General features: G+C 41.3%; 1 long non-coding RNA gene across 1 annotated transcript; it reads left to right on the top strand.

Annotated features, from left to right (window-relative positions):
- Positions 1–2,012: 2,012 nt before the first annotated feature.
- Positions 2,013–13,403, top strand: LOC122689773. The gene is made up of 3 exons (XR_006339919.1): positions 2,013–2,040; positions 5,421–5,427; positions 13,166–13,403. It is a non-coding gene; the product is annotated as an uncharacterized LOC122689773 (long non-coding RNA).
- The last annotated feature ends 5,579 nt before the right edge of the window (positions 13,404–18,982 follow it).

Genomic DNA, 18,982 nt, shown 5'->3' on the forward strand with positions numbered 1-18,982 from the left:
CCTTTGTTTGCATCTGCGTGTCACTGCTCGGTAACGTCGTACCAGTTCATTCACCTGTTACATTCATTCACAGTTACATTCACCTGTATTGTTTATCGTGTATATCTGTAACAAATAAAGCTGCTACAGATATTCCTATAAAATAGAGCTAATTAATAAATAATGTGAACCCAAGCAGCAATGTGATTGAAGTGGACCATGCACGAGACAGGCAGTTTGCAGTCCACACACATGAACTGCACAGGCAGTTGCCTAGCATCAACCCATTCAAGATTTGAAGAAGGTAGATCAAAGCAACACCAAGAGAAATACGTGCCTGTAAAGATGGTAAAATCAAACAAAACAAACAAACAAACAAAAAAACCCACATATACCTTTTTAAAGTTATAGCGTATACCTCCATCCGCATTTAGTCTTAGGTTGATGAGACGATATGCACTGGCATCCTGGTCTATGCTCAGTGTGGTAATGCCCTGGTCCCAGTGTCTGCCCTCCCCGGACCACCCTCCCATCACATGTGATCCACGGCCCCTTCTCTGGAGAGGTTTTCCAATTCCATTGTCGAGGGCACCAGAGTGCGTGTGAACTATGGCTCTGGACCTTTTTCTGCAATGCCCTTCTGGTTTCTCGTGGCCATGAGTGTGTACCTTCCAGATGAAGGCTGCCCTCTCAGCCTGGGTCCCGGAGGAGGACCAGCATGGCTATAGCTGACCAGTTCCCCAGGATGTAACAGCCGCAAGGGATGAACTCCTGTTGTATTAAAGCACCGAGCTTTGGGGGTTTTGCGTTCAAAACCACGAGCTTATTTAGTGAAAAACTGGCTATACAGCCTTTTTAACACAGCAATTGCAATGCCATTAATGAGCTTAACCAGCACAGCCTTACCTGTGTGTGAAGGTACATGTTAGAGGATTTCTGTGACAGCGTTTTTAGCAACAACAACAAAAACAGAAGGAATCAGTGTGAATATCCATCAGTAGGGAGTGGACCAAAGGCATTTGATGTGTCCACATAATAGAATACTATACATCTTTTTAAAATGAAGGCTTACCACTTGGGGAAATTATTTCCATCATTGTGGTATTGCAGCATCTACCATTCTGCAGCTTGATGTTTTCATGTAACATGGTACAGTAAGTCCCCTCCATACGAACCTTCAAGTTGCAAGCTTTCAAAAATGCACATGTGTGTTCCATCAGCATCAGGTGTGAGTGACCCTGCAGCTCGTCCTCCATCTCCCATTGCTCACCGTCCTTCAGCTCCACCTTCTCCCACTGCTCCCCTCCTTCCTCCAGTGAGTCATTCTTGCTTGTTCACAGATGCCAGCTCCTGTGTGCCAATGTTGTGCTGGACTATTGTACTCTTCATGGTACTGTCCTATGAGAATAAAGGTGTTTTCTTTATTTTTTGTTTTTTAATGTATTGTTTGTGTGAAAAGAATTATAAACCTACTACAACACAGTATTATGTAGCCAACTGTGTCGGCTAACTTTGTTGGACCTACATACAAACTGGACTTACGGACATGCTCTCAGAGTGTAACTTTTTGTATGAAGGGGGCTTACAGCATTTTCCATACTTACCTGTGTGCACAGGTGTCCCCTACTCATCCCATGTACTCCGTGGTCTTCCACTGAGTGGATGGATTGCGTTCATGGCGTCCCTCCCCTGCCCACAGCTAACCTAGTAACTGTTGCTGAGATGAAGCGGTGGTAAAGAGCAGTCTCCATGCCTCCATGTATTCATGCACAGGGCCCGCTCTGAGATGGGTCACAGTGGTGGGACCCTCTGGTCATGGGTCAGGCGTCATCAGGTTTCACAACTGTGGCTGAGTTGTCCTCCCATGGACCACAACACACCAGGCTTCCCTGTCCTTCACCAACTCCCGGAGTTTACTTAAACTCATGTCCATTGAGTCGGTGATACCATCCAATCATCTCATCCTCTGCCATCCCCTTCTCCTCCTGCCTTCAATCTTTCCCAGCATCAGGGTATTTTCCAACGTGCCAGTTCTTCACATCAGGTGGCCAAAGTATTGGAGTTTCAGCTTCAACATAAGTCCTTGCAATGAACATTTGGGACTGATTTCCTTTAGGATAGACTGGTTGGATCTCCTTGCAGTCAAAGGGACTCTCAAGAGTCTTCTCCGGCACCCAAATTCAAAAGCATCAATTCTTTAGTGCTCAGCATTCTTTAGTCCAACTCTCACATCCATACATGACTACTGGAAAAACCGTAACTTTGATTAGACACACTTGGTTATAATTTAATTATGTGTGAATTTGAGGTTTCGAAAACTTGGTTTAAGAGCACTCAATGACCATCTTGAGGAAGAAGAAACTCACAATTGTATCTTCCTTCCCAATATCTTCCCCACTTTCTGGCTTAACTTCATCTCTTTTGTTAAAAGTCATGAAACACACATGCAGCTTCCCACATTAACCACTTTTAAGTGTGTGCTTAAGTGGCATTAGTTCCTTTCAGGTTGTTGTGTGGTCTTACCCATCACCCATCTCCAGGACTTTCCATTTTTCCAAAGTCTGCCCCCATTAAACACTGGTTCCCCTTCGTCCTCCCCATCCCCTGGCCTCATCATACACTTTCTGCCTCTGTGGAACTGACCACTCCAGGCCTCTTACATTAGCAGAGTCTTACAGCATTTGCCCTCCTGTGACTGGTGTATTTCACTTAGCCTTACATTCTGGAGGTTCACCCACAACATAACAGGTGTCAGAATTTCCTTCCTTTTTAAGGCTGAATCATATTCTGGTGTATGTATGGACCACTTTTGATTGTCTATCAGTGGGTGTACACTTGCTTTGCTTCCAATTTTTATTTAATGTGAATAATGACTCTACAGACAGGGGTGCATACATGTCTCATGAAGACCTTGCTTCCAGATCTTTGGGGTATATATGCAATAGAATTGCTGGATCACATGATAATTTTAGTTTAAAAAAATTTAGGAAGTGTTATAATGTTTTCTACAGTGGTTGTACCATTTTTTCTTTTATTTTTTAAATTGTAGGATAATTACTTTGCAATATTGCATTGGTTTCTGCCACACATCAACACGAATCAGCCATAAGTATACACATGTTCCCTCCCTCTTAAACCTCCCTTACATTTCCACTAACAGTGCACAAGTTTGAATGGGTCCCATATGTTTATTTTTGTTTTTATTTCTACTGTCCTGGGAGACTGACCTGAAAACACTGGTATGATTGATGTCAGAGACTGTTTGGCCAGTGTTCTTCTCCAAGAGTTTCATGGTGTCACATGTTAAGTCTTTAAGGCATTTTGAGACTGACTTTGTGTTCAGTGAGAGGGTTTGTTTTAATTTGATTGATTTATATGCAGCTGTCCAGATTTCCCAGAACCACTTGATGAAGAAACTGATTTCTTCTCATTGATTTTTTTGTAGATTGTAGGTGTGTGGGTTTACTTCTGGGCTCTCTGTTCTATTCCATTGATCTGTATGTCTGCTTTTGTGCCAATACCAAGCTGTTTTGATTACTGTAGCCTTGTATATTATCTGAAGTCTGGGAGGGTTAAGTCTCCTACTTTTTTCTTTTTCTTCAAGATTGTTTTGGCACTTCTGGGTTTTTATGTCTCTATGTAGATTTTAGGATTATTCTAGCTGTGAAAAATGTCATGTATAGTTTGTTATGGATTGCATTAAATCTATCACTTGCTTTGAGTAGTATGGCCATTTTAACACTTGTTCTTTCAGTCCAAGAGCATGGGATCTTTCCACTTTCTTTTAGCCATCTTCAGTTTCCTTTATTAATATTTTTTTAGTCCTTTTATTATTATTCCTTTATTTATGTATTTATTTATTTTTCAGTGGGTTTTGTCATACATTGATATGAATCAGCCATAGATTTACACGTATTCCCCATCCTGATCCCCCCTCCCACCTCCCTCTCCACCCGATTCCTCTGGGTCTTCCCAGTGCACCAGGCCCGAGCACTTGTCTCATGCATCCCACCTGGGCTGGTGATCTATTTCACCATAGATAATATACATGCTGTTCTTTCGAAACATCCCACCCTCACCTTCTCCCACAGAGCTCAAAAGTCTTTTCTCTACTTCTGTGTCTCTTTTTCTGTTTTGCATATAGGGTTATCGTTACCATCTTTCTAAATTCCACGTATATGTGTTAATATGCTGTAATGTTCCTTATCTTTCGGGCTTACTTCACTCTGTATAATGGGCTCCAGTTTCATCCATCTCATTAGAATTGATTCAAATGAATTCTTTTTAACGGCTGAGTAATATTCCATGGTGTATATGTACCACAGCTTCCTTATCCATTCATCTGCTGATGGGCATCTAGGTTGCTTCCATGTCCTGGCTATTATAAACAGTGCTGTGATGAACATTGGGGTGCATGTGTCTCTTTCAGATCTGGTTTCCTCAGTGTGTATGTCCAGAAATGGGATTGCTGGGTCATATGGCAGTTCTATTTCCAGTTTTTTTTTTTAAGAAATCTCCAGTGTTTTTTTTAAGAACACTCCATAGTGGCTGTACTAGTTTGCATTCCCACCAACAGTGTAGGAGGGTTCCCTTTTCTCCACACCCTCTCCAGCATTTATTGCTTGTAAACTTTTGGATAGCAGCCATCCTCACTGGCGTGTAATGGTATCTCATTGTGGTTTTGATTTGCATTTCTCTGATAATGAGTGATGTTGAGCATCTTTTCATGTGTTTGTTAGCCATGTGTATGTCTTCTTTGGAGAAATGTCTGTTTAGTTCTTTGGCCCATTTTTTGATTGGGTCATTTATTTTTCTGGAATTGAGCTTCAAGAGTTGCTTGTATATTTTTGAGATTAATCCTTTGTCTGTTTCTTCATTTGCTATTATTTTCTCCCAATCTGAGGGCTGTCTTTTCACCTTACTTATAGTTTCCTTTGTTATGCAAAAGCTTTTAAGTTTCATTAGGTCCCATTTGTTTAGTTTTGCTTTTATTTCCAATATTCTGGGAGGTGGGTCATAGAGGATCTTGCTGTGGTTTATGTCGGAGAGTGTTTTGCCTATGTTCTCCTCTAGGAGTTTTATAGTTTCTGGTCTTACATTTAGATCTTTAATCCATTTTGAGTTTATTTTTGTGTATGGTGTTAGAAAGTGTTCTAGTTTCATTCTTTTACAAGTGGTTGACCAGTTTTCCCAGCACCAATTGTTAAAGAGGTTGTCTTTTTTCCATTGTATATCCTTACCTCCTTTGTCAAAGATAAGGTGTCCATAGGTATGTGGATTTATCTCTGGGCTTTCTATTCTGTTCCATTGATCTATATTTCTGTCTTTGTGCCAGTACCATACTGTCTTGATGACTGTGGCTTTGTAGTAGAGTCTGAAGTCAGGCAGGTTGATTCCTCCAGTTCCATTCTTCTTTCTCAAGATTACTTTGGCTATTCGAGGTTTTTTGTATTTCCATACAAATTGTGAAATTATTTGTTCTAGTTCTGTGAAAAATACCGTTGGAAGCTTGATAGGGATTGCATTGAATCTATAGATTGCTTTGGGTAGAATAGCCATTTTGACAATATTGATTCTTCCAATCCATGAGCATGGTATGTTTCTCCATCTGTTTGTGTCCTCCTTGATTTCTTTCATCAGTGTTTTATTGTTTTCTATGTATACGTCTTTTGTTTCTTTAGGTAGATATACTCCTAAGTATTTTATTCTTTTTGTTGCAATGGTGAATGGTATTGATTCCTTAATTTCTCTTTCTGTTTTTTCATTGTTAGTATATAGGAATGCAAGGGATTTCTGTGTGTTAATTTTATATCCTGCAACTTTACTATATTCATTGATTAGCTCTAGTAATTTTCTGGTAGAGTCTTTAGGGTTTTCTATGTAGAGGATCATGTCATCTGCAAACAGCGAGAGTTTCACTTCTTCCTTTCCTATCTGGATTCCTTTTACTTCTTTTTCTGCTCTGATTGCTGTTGCCAAAACTTCCAACACTATGTTGAATAGTAGTGGTGAGAGTGGGCACCCTTGTCTTGTTTCAATTTTTCACCATTGAGGGTGATGCTTGCTGTGGGTTTGCCATATATAGCTTTTATTATGTTGAGATATGTTCCTTCTATTCCTGCTTTCTGGAGAGTTTTAATCATAAATGGGTGTTGAATTTTGTCAAAGGCTTTCTCTGCATCTATTGAGATAATCATATGGTTTTTATCTTTCAATTTGTTAATGTGTATTACATTGATTGATTTGCGGATATGAAAGAATCCTTGCATTCCTCGGATAAAGCCCACTTGGTCATGGTGTATGATTTTTTTAATATGTTGTTGGATTCTGTTTGCTAGAATTTTGTTAAGGATTTTTGCATCTATGTTCATCAGTGATATTGGCCTGTAGTTTTCTTTTTTTGTGGCATCTTTGTCTGGTTTTGGAATTAGGGTGATGGTGGCCTCATAGAATGAATTTGGAAGTTTACCTTCTTCTGCAATTTTCTGGAAGAGTTTGAGTAAGATAGGTGTTAGCTCTTCTCTCAATTTTTGGTAGAATTCAGGTGTGAAGCCATCTGGTCCTGGGCTTTTGTTTGGTGGAAGATTTCTGATTACAGTTTCGATTTCCTTGCTTGTGATGGGTCTGTTAAGATCTTCTATTTCTTCCTGGTTCAGTTTTGGAAAGTTATACTTTTCTAAGAATTTGTCCACTTCATCCAAGTTGTCCATTTTATTGGCATAGAGCTGCTGGTAGTAGTCTCTTGTGATCCTTTGTATTTCAGTGTTGTCTGTTGTGATCTCTCCATTTTCATTTCTAATTTTGTTAATTTGCTTCTTCTCTCTTTGTTTCTTAATGAGTCTTGCTAATGGTTTGTCAATTTTGTTTATTTTGTAAAAAAACCAGCTTTTAGCTTTGTTGATTTTTGCTATGGTCTCTTTAGTTTCTTTTGCATTTATTTCTGCCCTGATTTTTAAGATTTCTTTCCTTCTGCTAACCCTGGGGTTCTTCATTTCTTCCTTCTCTAATTGCTTTAGGTGTAGAGTTAGGTTATTTATTTGGCTTTTTTCTTGTTTCTTGATGTAAGCCAGTAATGCTATGAACCTTCCCCTTAGCACTGCTTTTACAGTGTCCCATAGGTTTTGGGTTGTTGTGTTTTCATTTTCATTCATTTCTATACATATTTTGATTTCTTTTTTGATTTCTTCTATGATTTGTTGGTTATTCAGAAGCGTGTTATTGAGCCTCCATATGTTTGAATTTTTAACAATTTTTTTTCCTATAATTGAGATCTAATCTTACTGCACTGTCGTCAGAAAAGATGACTGGAATGATTTCAATTTTTTTGAATTTTCCAAGACCAGATTTATGGCCCAGGATGTGATCTATTCTGGAGAAGGTTCCATGTGCACTTGAGAAAAAGGTGAAGTTGATTGTTTTGGGGTGAAATGTCCTATAGATATCAATTAGGTCTAGCTGGTCCATTGTGTCATTTAAGGTTTGTGTTTCCTTGTTAATTTTCTGTTTAGTTGATCTGTCCATAGTTGTGAGTGGAGTATTAAAGTCTCCCACTCTTATTGTGTTACTATTAATTTCCTCTTTCATACTCGTTAGTGTTTGCCGTACATATTGCGGTGCTCCTATGTTGGGTGCATATATATTTATAATTGTTATATCTTCTTCTTGGATTGATCCTTTGATCATTATGTAGTGTCCTTCTTTGTCTCTTTTCACAGCTTTTATTTGAAAGTCTATTTTATCTGATATGAGTATTGCGACTCCTGCTTTCTTTTGGTCTCCGTTTATGTGAAATATTTTTTCCAGCCCTTCACTTTTAGTCTGTATGTGTCTCTTGTTTTGAGGTGGGTCTCTTGTAGACAGCATATATAGGGGTCTTGTTTTTGTATCCATTCAGCCAATCTTTGTCTTTTGGTTGGGGCATTCAACCCATTTACATTTAAGGTAATTATTGATAGGTGTGGTCCCGTTGCCATTTACTTTGTTGTTTTGGGTTCACGTTTATACAACCTTTCTGTGTTTCCTGTCTAGAGAAGATCCTTTAGCATTTGTTGAAGATCTGGTTTGGTGGTGCTGAATTCTCTCAGTTTTTGCTTGTCTGTAAAGCTTTTGAATTCTCCTTCATATCTGAATGAGATCCTTGCTGGGTACAGTAATCTGGGTTGTAGGTTATTCTCCTTCATTACATTAAGCATGTCTTGCCATTCCCTTCTGGCCTGGAGGGTTTCTATTGATAGATCAGCTGTTATCCTTATGGGAATTCCTTTGTGTGTTATTTGTTGTTTCTACCTTGCTGCTTTTAGTATTTGTTCTTTGTGTTTGATCTTTGTTAATTTGATTAATATGTGTCTTGGGGTGTTTCGCCTTGGGTTTATCCTGTTTGGGACTCTCTGGGTTTCTTGGATTTGGGTGGCTATTTCCTTCCCCATTTTAGGGAAGTTTTCAGCTATTATCTCCTCGAGTATTTTCTCATGGCCTTTCTTTTTGTCTTCTTCTTCTGGAACTCCTATGATTGGAATGTTGGGGCATTTCACATTGTCCCAGAGGTCCCTGAGGTTGTCCTCATTTCTTTTGATTCTTTTTTCTTTTTTCCTCTCTGCTTCATTTATTTCCACCACTTTATCTTCTAACTCACTTATCCTATCTTCTGCTTCTGTTATTCTACTCTTGGTTCCCTCCAGAGTGTTTTTGATCTCATTCATTGCATTATTCATTTTTAATTGACTCTTTTTTATTTCTTCTAGGTCTTTATTAAACATTTCTTGTATCTTTTCAATCTTTGTCTCCAGGCTATTTATCTGTAACTCCATTTTGTTTTCAAGATTTTGGATCATTTTTATTATCATTATTCTAAATTCTTTTTCAGGTAGATTCCCTATCTCCTCCTCTTTTGTTTGACTTGGTGGGCATTTTTCATGTTCCTTTACCTGTTGGGTATTTCTCTGCCTTTTCATCTTGTTTAGATTGCTGTGTTTGGAGTGGGCTTTCTGTATTCTGGAGGTCTGTGGTTCCTTTTTATTGTGGAGGATTTACCCAGTGGTTGGGGTTAGACGATTGGCTTGTCAAGGTTTCCTGGTTAGGGAAGCTTGCGTCAGTATTCTGGTGCGTGGAACTTGATTTCTTCTCTTTGGAGAGCAATGGAGTGCCCAGTAATGAGTTTTGAGATGGGTCTATGTGTTAGGTGTGACCTTGGGCAGCCTGTATGTTGACGTTCAGGGCTATGTTCCTGCGTTGCTGGAGAATTTGCGTGGTATGTCTTGCTCTAAAACTTATTGGCTCTTGGGTGGTGGTTGGTTTCAGTGTAGGTATGGAGGCTTTTGGACGGTCACTTATTACTTAAAGTTCCATGTAGGCAGGAGTTTTCTGGTGTTCTCAGGTTTTCGGCTTAAGTCTCCTGCCTCTGGATTTCAGTTTTATTCTTCCTGTAGTCTCAGGACTTTTCCAACTATACAGCACTGATAATAAAATTTCTAGGTTAATGGCGAAAAGATTCTCCCCCGTTAGGGACACCCATAGAGGTTCATAGAGTTACATGAAGAAGAGGAGAGGGAGGAGGGAGATAGAGATGAGCAGGAGGAGAAAAAGGGGGACTCAAGGGGAGAGAGACAGATCTACACAGTTGTCTGTTCCCAGAGTGTTCTCCGTAGCCCAGACACCCACCAAGATTCACAGAATTGGATTGGGAAGAGAAGGGGAAAGGAGGAAATAGAGGTTTTCTGAGGTAGAAAACAGAGAGTCAAGATTGGGAGAGAATAATCAACACACTCCTGAATAAAAATGGGAACTGAATATTGGATTCTTAAATGTTCACAATTTATATCATATACTGAAAAACAAAAATTAAAAATCTAGAGTAGAGGTTAGACTCTTAAAAATACTATATTAAAAACAAAAACCAAAACACACACAAAAAAAATTTTAGAAATATATATGAATTTCAGTTTAAAAATAGGGCTTCTCTTCTTGTTTTTTTTTTTTTTGGTAAGGTTATAGTGTATTGAAAATGAAAATTAAGGAGTAGTAGAGGAGTACTAGAGGACTTTAAAAGAAATAAGAGAAAAAGAAAAAGAGAAAATAGAAGAGAAAAAGGAAAAAAAAGAAGAAAGAAAAAAAAAGAAAGGAAAAAAAATTTTTCATAATTAAAAAAAATCATAAATCTCTATGAAAATGAAAGTTAAGGAGTAATGGGGGAATAATAGGGAATTTTAAAGGAAAATAAAAGAGAAAAAATAAAAAAATTTTTTTTTCTTACTTAAAAAAAAAAGTAAAAATATATCTAGGAGTTACTCTGGAGCTGTTGCGGTCAGTGTGGGTTCGGCTCAGTTTCAGATAGCTCCTCGTTCCAGCTTACACTTCTCGATATCTACAGGCCCCTTCCGGTGTAGTCAGTGTTTTCTACAGGGATTTTAATCTGTTGCACCGGTCCCTTCTGAAGCGGTTCCCTTTGTTTATTTGGCTTCTGTTTGCCGGTCTCTTCAGAGCCTCATTTCCACCCTGACACAGGTGGGTGGAGGTGGACTCTTATTCAGGTAGCTAGTTCTGTCGCGCTGTGGGGAGGGGCTGGCGCTGCGGGGAGAGGCTGGCGCTGCTTTCTCCGTCTGCACTGCTCAGGCTCCCGGCTGCTCTATATGGAGCGCGCCCCGCGCTGCGTGAGGTTCCAGCCCTCGGGTGTTCCACAAAAGTGCGGAACAGAAAGCTGCGCCTGCTCTTTGTGCCTTCCCCGTCAGAGCGGTCCAAGCAGCCAGGGGCTTAACGGGCGCACTTTCCCTGGGTGCGGTGCGCCTACTCCCTTCCGCGGTCCCAGTCTCAGTTTCCGCCGGCGCCAGTCGGGTGCGTGCACCTTCTGCCCTCCTCGTCCGCAGCCCCAGTCCCCGCCTGCGCTTGTTGGGTGCCTGCGCCTTGTGTCTCGCCACAACCTGCTCCTGCCTCTGGCGGGGCTGGGCCGGTCCGCAGCCTGCAAGCTCTTCTCTGGACTTGATCGGTCCCTTTGTTCTGCGAACGGCCGGCAGTGTGTTCGGGCCGGTTAGTTATCTCTCTCTCTCTTGCTATCCCACAGTTTAAGTTGGTAACTCACAAAAGCTCCCTCCGATTGTCCTCAGGGCTCTCAGGCCCGGACCCTACCCCAAGCAATGCCGCTTGCTCCTCTCTGTGCTGCCCCCACTTGCTGGCGGTGGATGCGGGTGTCTGGGGTACTTTTCTGCTGGGAGTTGCTTTTAGGCTCGTAATCTGTGGGTTTTATTTATTGTTTCCCTCCCAGTCAGGTTGCCCTCCAAGATTCAAACACTTCCCCCAGGCCCACCAGTGCAAGGGTTTCCCGGTGTCTGGAAATGTCCTCTAAAGACTCCCTTCCCTGGACAGATCTCCGTCCTTAGCTCTTTTGTCTCACTTTTTATCTTTTATATTTTGTCCTACCTCCTTTCGAAGACAATGGGCTGCTTTTCTGGGCACCTGATGACCTCAGCTAGCAATCAGAAGTTGTTTTGTGAAGTTTGCTAGGCGTTCAGTTATTCTTTTGATGAATTTGTAGGAGAGAAAGTGGTCTCCCCATCCTACTCCTCCGCCATCTTGGCTCCTCCCTCTAGTCCTTTTATTTTTGTAAACCTTTTATTTTGTATTGGGATATAGCCAATTAACAATGTTGGTGATAATTTGAACTGAACAACAAAGGGATCCTTTATTAATATTTTATAGTTCTCAGTGTATAATTCTTTCACTTCCTTTATCAGCTTTATTCCTAAGTCTTTCATGTTGGGTGATGGATGCAATTTTTAAAAATGAGTTGTTTTTTCTTAAACATTCCCTTTTGCACATTTCATTTTTAGCATAAGAAATGCAACCAATGTCTGTATGTTAAACTTGTATCCTGCTACCTTACTGAATTCATTTCTCCATTCTAGTAGTTTTTGTGTGAAGTCTTTAGGGTTTTCTATATATAGTATCATGTCCTCTGCATATCATGACAGTTTCACCACTTCCCTCCAATTTAGATACCCTTATTTCTTGCATTATTACTGTGGCTAGGACTTGCAATACTCTGTTGAATAGAAGTGGTGGGAGTTCTATCTCTGTTACAGATTTTAGGGGGAAGACTTTAAGCTTTTCCCTGTTGAGTATTATACTAGTTGTGGATTTGCCATAAAAAGTTTTTATTATGTTTAGATACAGTCCCTCTATACCCACATTTGTAAGTTTTTTAAATTTTTTAATCATGAATGGATGCTGACTTTTTGCAAAGGCATTTTTTTAAGCTACTGAGAGATCACATGATCTTGGTTTTTGTCTTTTATTTTGTTGATGTGGTATATGACATTAATTTTGCATATGTTGAATCATCCTTGCAATCCTGGGATTTATCTGAATTGGTCATTGTGTAGGATCCCTTTTATGTCTTGTTGGATTTGGTTTGCTAATTTGTTGAGAATTTTTGCATCTATTTTTGTCAAAGATGAATCAAACAACAAGAACATATTCATCAAAGATGTTGGCCTATAATTTTCTTTGTAGCATCTTTGATTTTGGTATCAGGGTGATGGTGGCTTCATAGAGTGTCTTTAGGAGTGTTCCCTCCACTCCAGTCTTTTGGAAGAGTTTCAGTAGAATTGGTATAAGTTCTTTGTATGCTTGGTAGAATTCCCATGTGAAGCCATCAGGTCCTGGGCTTTGGTTTGTAGGGAGTCTTTTGTTTTTTTAATTTGCAGATTCTATTTCACACTTGGGCTTCCGAGGTGGTTCAGTGGTAAAGAATCTGCCTGCAAACGCAAGAGAGACAAGAGACGTGGGTATCATCCCTGGTTCGGAAAGATGCCCTGGAGTAGGAAATGGCACCCCACTCCAGTATTCTTGCCTGGGAAATCCCATGAACAGAGGAGCCTGGTGGGCGGCAGTCCATGGGGCCGCAGAGAGTTGGAGAAGACTGAGCAACTGAGCACACAGACACAGTTCACTTGTCAGATCAGTTCAGCTGCTCAGTCAAGTCTGACTCTTTGTGACTCCATAGACTGCAGCACATCAGGCTTCCTTGTTCATCAACTACTCCCAGAGCTTGCTCAAATTCATGTCCATCAAGTTGGTGATGCCATCCAACCATTTCATTCTCTGTCATCCCCTTCTCCTCCTGCCTTTTATTTTTCCCAGCATCAGGGTCTTTTCCAATGAGTCAGTTCTTCCCATCCGGTGGCCTAAGTATTAGAGCTTCAGCATCAGCCTTTCCAATGAATGTTCAGGACTGATTTCCTTTAAGATAGACTGGTTGGATCTCCTTGCTGTACAAGGGACTCAATAGTCTTCCCCAACACCCCAGATAAAAAGCATCAATACGTTGGCGTTCATCTTTCTTTATGGCCCAACTCGCACATCCATACATGACTACTTGAAAAACCATAGCTTTGACTAGATGGACCTTTGTTGGCAAGGCAATGTCTGCTTTTTAATATGCTGTCTAGGTTGCTCATAGCTTTTCTTCCAAGGAGCAAGCGTCTTTTAATTTCATGGCTGCAGTCACCATCTGCAGTGATTTTGGAGCCTAAAAAATAAAGTCTCTCCCTGTTTCCATTGTTCCCCCATCTATTTGCCATGAAGTGATTGGACCAGATGCCATGATCTCAGTTCTTTAATGTTGAGTTTTAAGACAGCTTTTTCACTCTCCTCTTTCACTTTCATCAAGAGAGAGGGTCTTTAGTTCCTTTTCACTTTCTGCCATAAAGGTGGTGTCATCTGAATATCTGATGTATTGATATTTCTCCCAGTAATCTTGATTCTAGTTTGTGCTTCATCCAGCTCAGCATTTTGGATGACGTAATCTTCATATAAGTTAAATGAAGAGGGTGACGATATACAGCCTTGGTGTACTACTTTCCCAATTTGGAACATGTCAGTTGTTCCATGTTAGGTTCTAACTATTGCCTCTTGACCTGCATCAAAACTTCTCAGGAGGCAGGTAATGTGGTCTGCTATTTCCATCACCTTAAGAATTTTCCACAGTTTGTTGTGACCCACAGAGTCAAAGGGTTTGGTGTAGTCAATAAAGCAGAAGCACATGTTTTCTTGGAACTCTTTGCATTTTCTACAATCCAGTGGATGTTGGCAATTTGATCTCTGGTTCCTCTGCCATTTCTAAATTCAGACTGAACATCTGGAATTTCATGGTTCACGTAGTGTTGAAGGCTGGCCTGGAGATTTTTGAGCATTACTTTACTAGTGTGTGATATGAGTGTAATTGTGCAGTAGTTTGAGCATTTTTTGTCATTGCCTTTATTTGGGGTTGGAATGAAAACTGACCTTTTCCAGTCCTATGGCCACTGCTGAGTTTTCCAAATTTGTTGGCATATTGAGTGATGCACTTTCACAACATCATCTTTTAAGACTGGAAATAGCTCAGCTGGAATTCCATCACCTCTACTAGCTTTGTTTGTAGTGATGCTTCCTAAGGCCCACTTGACTTCCCATTCCAGGATGTCTGGCTCTAGGTGAGTGATCACAGCATCGTGGTTATCTGGGTCATGAAGATCTTCTTTGCATAGTTCTTCAGTGTATTCTTGCCACCTCTTCTTAATATCTTCTGCTTCTTTAAGGTCCACAACGTTTCTGTTTTTTACTGTGCCATCTTTGCATGAAATGTTCCCTTGGTATATCTAATTTTCTTGAAGAGCTCTCTAGTCTGTCCTATTCTACTGTTCTCCTCTATTTCTTAGCATTGATCACTGAGGAAGGCTTTCTTATCTCTCCTTGCTATTCTTTCGAACTCTGCATTCAGATGGGTATATCTTTCCTTTTCTCCTTTGCCTTTTGTTTCTCTTTTCTCTGCTATTTGTAAGGCCTCTTCAGACAACCATTTTACCTTTTTATGTTCCTTTTCCTTGGGGATCACTTTGATAAACACCTCCTGTACAGTGTCACGAACCTCTGTCCACAGATCTTCAGGCACTCTGTCTATCAGATCTAGTCCCTTGAATCTATTTGTCACTTCCACTGTATAATCGTAAGGGATTTGATTAAGGTCATACATGAATGGTCTAGTCATTTTTCACTACTATATTCAAGTGAAGTCTGAATTTGGCAATGAGGAGTTCAAGAAATGAGCCACCGTTGTTTTTGCTGACTGTATCGAGCTTCTCCATCTTTGGCTGCAAAGAATATATATAATCAATATGATTTTGATATTGACCATCTGGTGATGTCCATGTAAATCGTCTCGTGTTGTTGGAAGAGCATGTTTGCTATGATAGGTGTGCTCTCTTGGCAAAACTCTGCTAGCCTTTGCCCTGCTTCATTGTGTACTCCAAGGCCAAACTTGCCTGTTACTCCAGGTATCTTTTGACTTCCTACTTTTGCATTCCAGTCCCCTAAGATGAAAATGACATCTCTTTTGGGTGTTAGTTCTAGAAGGTCTTGTAGGTCTTCATAGAAGCTTCAGCTTCTTCAGTGTTAGTGATTGGGGCACAGACTTGGATTACTGTGGTACTGAATGGTTTGACTTGGAAACAAACAGAGATCATTCTTTCGTTTTTGAGATTTCATCCACGTACTGCATTTCAGATTCTTTTGTTGACTATGAGGGCTACTCCACTTTTTCTAAGGGATTCTTGCCCGCAGTAATAGATATAATGGTCATCTGAATTAAACTTCACCCATTTCAGTCTATTTTAGTTCACTGATTCCTAAGATGTTAATGTTCAATGTTTCCATCTCCTGCTTGACCACTTCCAATTTTCCTTGATTCATGGATCTAAAATCTAACATCTAAGAATCCTATGCAGTATTGTTCTATACAGCATAAGACTTTACTTTCACCACCAGACACATCGTCAATGGAGTGTCATTTCTGCTTTGGCCCAGTCTTCATTTTTCTGGAGTTATTAGTAATTGCCCTTTATTCTTCCCCAGTGGCATATTGGACACCATTCCGACCTGGGGGGCTCATCTTCTGGCATCATATCTGAGAAATTTCCTCTCTTTTTCTTCTAAATGATAGTCCTACTTGGTAGAGTATCATAGGCTGTAGGGTTTTCCCTATCAGGACTTCAAATTTATCTTGCCACTCCCTTCTAACTTGCAATGATTTTGGAGAGGAATCCGCTGGCAGCCTTGTGCAGGTTCTCTTGTAATGAATCCTTTGTTTTCCTCTTACTTCCTTTAGACATCTCTTTCACTTCTGACATTTTTACGACCCTCTGTCTTGGTGTAGGTCTGCTTGGGACCCCATCCTTTGTGGGGGTGCAGGCAGGCAGCCTTGGTGGCCGTCAGGTGCTGTGCTCACAAAGTCACCAATGCAGATCCTCTGAAATCAGTAGTTGTGCACCTGGACCTGCCATGGAAGCGGGGAGCAGCTCAGGCCTGGCCCGGCCCCCGTGTACACCCACAAAGCCCACAGCTGCCCGGGCCCAACCTGTCCCAGCCAGGGAGCCCCCGCTGTCTGCTCGTGTGTCCTGCAGGCACCAAGTGGACAGAGCTAGAGGCAGTGGTAGAGATCGGTTCATGGCACAGCCATGGGGAGGATGATTTCAGCTTTGCCTCAGTGGGTGAGGGCCCTGCTGGTGCCAGAGTGCTCCAAGTCTCGTGGAGCTGGTGCTGTGCTGGGTGAATGAGGAAGAGGCTGATGGGGGTCCCGCTCTGCCCTTCACATACCCGTTAACATTGGTGCTTTGCTTCTACGATGGCCAAGTCATCTTCCATGCCACCCAAGTTGTGGCCATGCCCCACTCCAGCCTTTCAGGCTCTTCACACAGCCAACCGCAGTCCTCTCCCCGGGGCATGTCCTGCACAGACCAGCAGGCATGCATCTCAGGCTGGAGACCATGTACAGGTAGCACACAGCCTCTGTCCTGGGCTCTCTGCTCTGCCTGCTACGTGGTCCTCTGAGTCTCTGAAGACCCCCTCTCTGTCCTGGGTGGTCTCCTCTTGGGAGAGGGCCTTTCCAGGGAGCCGGAACCTGTCCTCAATCAGAGCTTCTTCACAGTGGCACCAGGCCCGTCCTTCTCCCCTTTATATTCCCCCTTTCATCCTACTGTGCTACATCATCTTTCTTGTGCTCCTTGGTGCCTGAGCTTTCCCACCAGGAGGTATTGTGAGAACTGGTCCATGTGTAGATATATTTGTGGGAGGAGGTGAGTTCCATGTTCTTCTGTTCTGCCATCTGGATTCCAAGTCTCGTACTTGTCTACACAGAGGTATGATATGATCCTGGGCTTGTTCTGATACCAAGTGTGCCGTCTTTAGTGGCATCCATGTTTCTCCCACCCGTTTGCAAAGTGAGAGAGTGGAGACCAGCCACAGCAGCTCACCATGCAGTGGAAATATGCCTGGTGTGGAAGAAGGGCTCAACTGTCAATCATAGTTAACATTAACTTAAAAAACAACCTACACTTAAAATAACTTGTGTATGCAAATGTACTTTTTGAACTGTAATTGGTGTGAAATCTAAAGTATTTTTAAATTTTTAAAAATATTACTTATAAATGAAATAACACTTCAGAGACATTAAACTGTAGAAACTAAAATCTAAGAGCTTTCTTATTGTGGCTACTAGAAACATAAAATTACATATGTGGTCTGCATTATACTTCTACTAAATCTTGAGTCAGACCAAACAACAGGACTGAGACTTCCTTTCTTATGAGAAATAATTTTATAACCTAATCAACCTAAGAAGTTGATTTACTTTATCTTTTTATTAAATCTTCATATGTAATTTCCTTTGAGCCTTCAAGTCAGTACTCAGCAACTATGCAGGCCAGTTGGTTGTAGACAGCTCCTGGCGTTTTTAAGTATTTCTTGGCAGCTTTTGGAAAAATACTCACTGAAAGGTTAATCAAATCAGGCAGACTTGCATGTTGTTTAAACAAATCCCCCTCTTCACTGAAGACTGAACAGATGCATTGACTCTACCCAGAGGCTTTTATGCCATTATCATGTTCGATTTTCTTCAAGGGTATAAGAAGCAGGCCCATACTCAGAATACTGTGCAATCAACATTTTGTGCCAACTCATGAAACTCCTCTGTACTTCCAGGACCTTACAGATTCTAAATTCTCTGACGTCAACATTCATTCCACCTGTGGTTTGTGAGAAGACAGTCAGTTTTATAGGTAAGTGTGTTTGATTAGGTACAAAAGTAGGAACTAAAAAGGCCATACATTGAGAGATAGTCTGTTAAAGATGCAAGTAAGTGCCAACTGGGTGTGTTTTAAAGAGCTTGATAGATTAATGTGTGCAGGAGACCATCATCTTGTCATCCACGCATGCTGAGAGACTTAACAAGGGCTACATGGTAAGAGACATGTCACGGGAAAGTCGACACAGGTCAGGGCCTAGGGCACAGGTGAGGTCGCAGGTGTGGAGCCTCACTTCACAACTGTGACACTGAGTGGTGATTTGCAGGACTAACTCCATGTGGCTCCACGTCAAAGACAGGAGGACATCCCACGTAACTAAGTGACACCCGACCCTTATGGCAATGCTAACAACTCCTGTGATGGGGAAGTCCTGACGTGTTTAATGCACATGTTCCACCTAAAGTTTGTTTGGGAATTAAACTGTACAGATTGTACCACTGGAGAACAGACTGGAGCCAGTTACAGTTCCTTCTAGGAAGACACCTCAGCAACTGCTGTGGAGGCAAATTCAGCGTCTGAGGGGCACACTCATGGGCGGTAATGTCAGGGCAGGGCTGAACCTCTGTGACAGCACTGGTCTTGAGTACACTGATACCTGTAGTATATTAAACATACTCATATGTCAGGAGCTACTGGTAAGACAATGGTCTCCACTTACATTTTTGTACCTACAACCTGACAGGAAGTCTATTAGAACCGTATCTGGAACAGAAGCAGGAGAGATGTGGGTTTCTGTGGTATTAATGACTGTGGCCAGTTGGTGCCTGTGCTGTAATAACTGCTAATGTTCTGAACATAGCTCTGCTCAGGAGTTTATGTGTCACCTTGATAGAAAGTAGCTACTTTCCAGAAATTACTTCCACAGGAGAAAATTCTTCTAGAAAATATTTTGCCTT

Source organism: Cervus elaphus, chromosome X (genome assembly GCF_910594005.1).
Source record: "Cervus elaphus chromosome X, mCerEla1.1, whole genome shotgun sequence".
Classification (NCBI taxonomy): domain Eukaryota; kingdom Metazoa; phylum Chordata; class Mammalia; order Artiodactyla; family Cervidae; genus Cervus; species Cervus elaphus.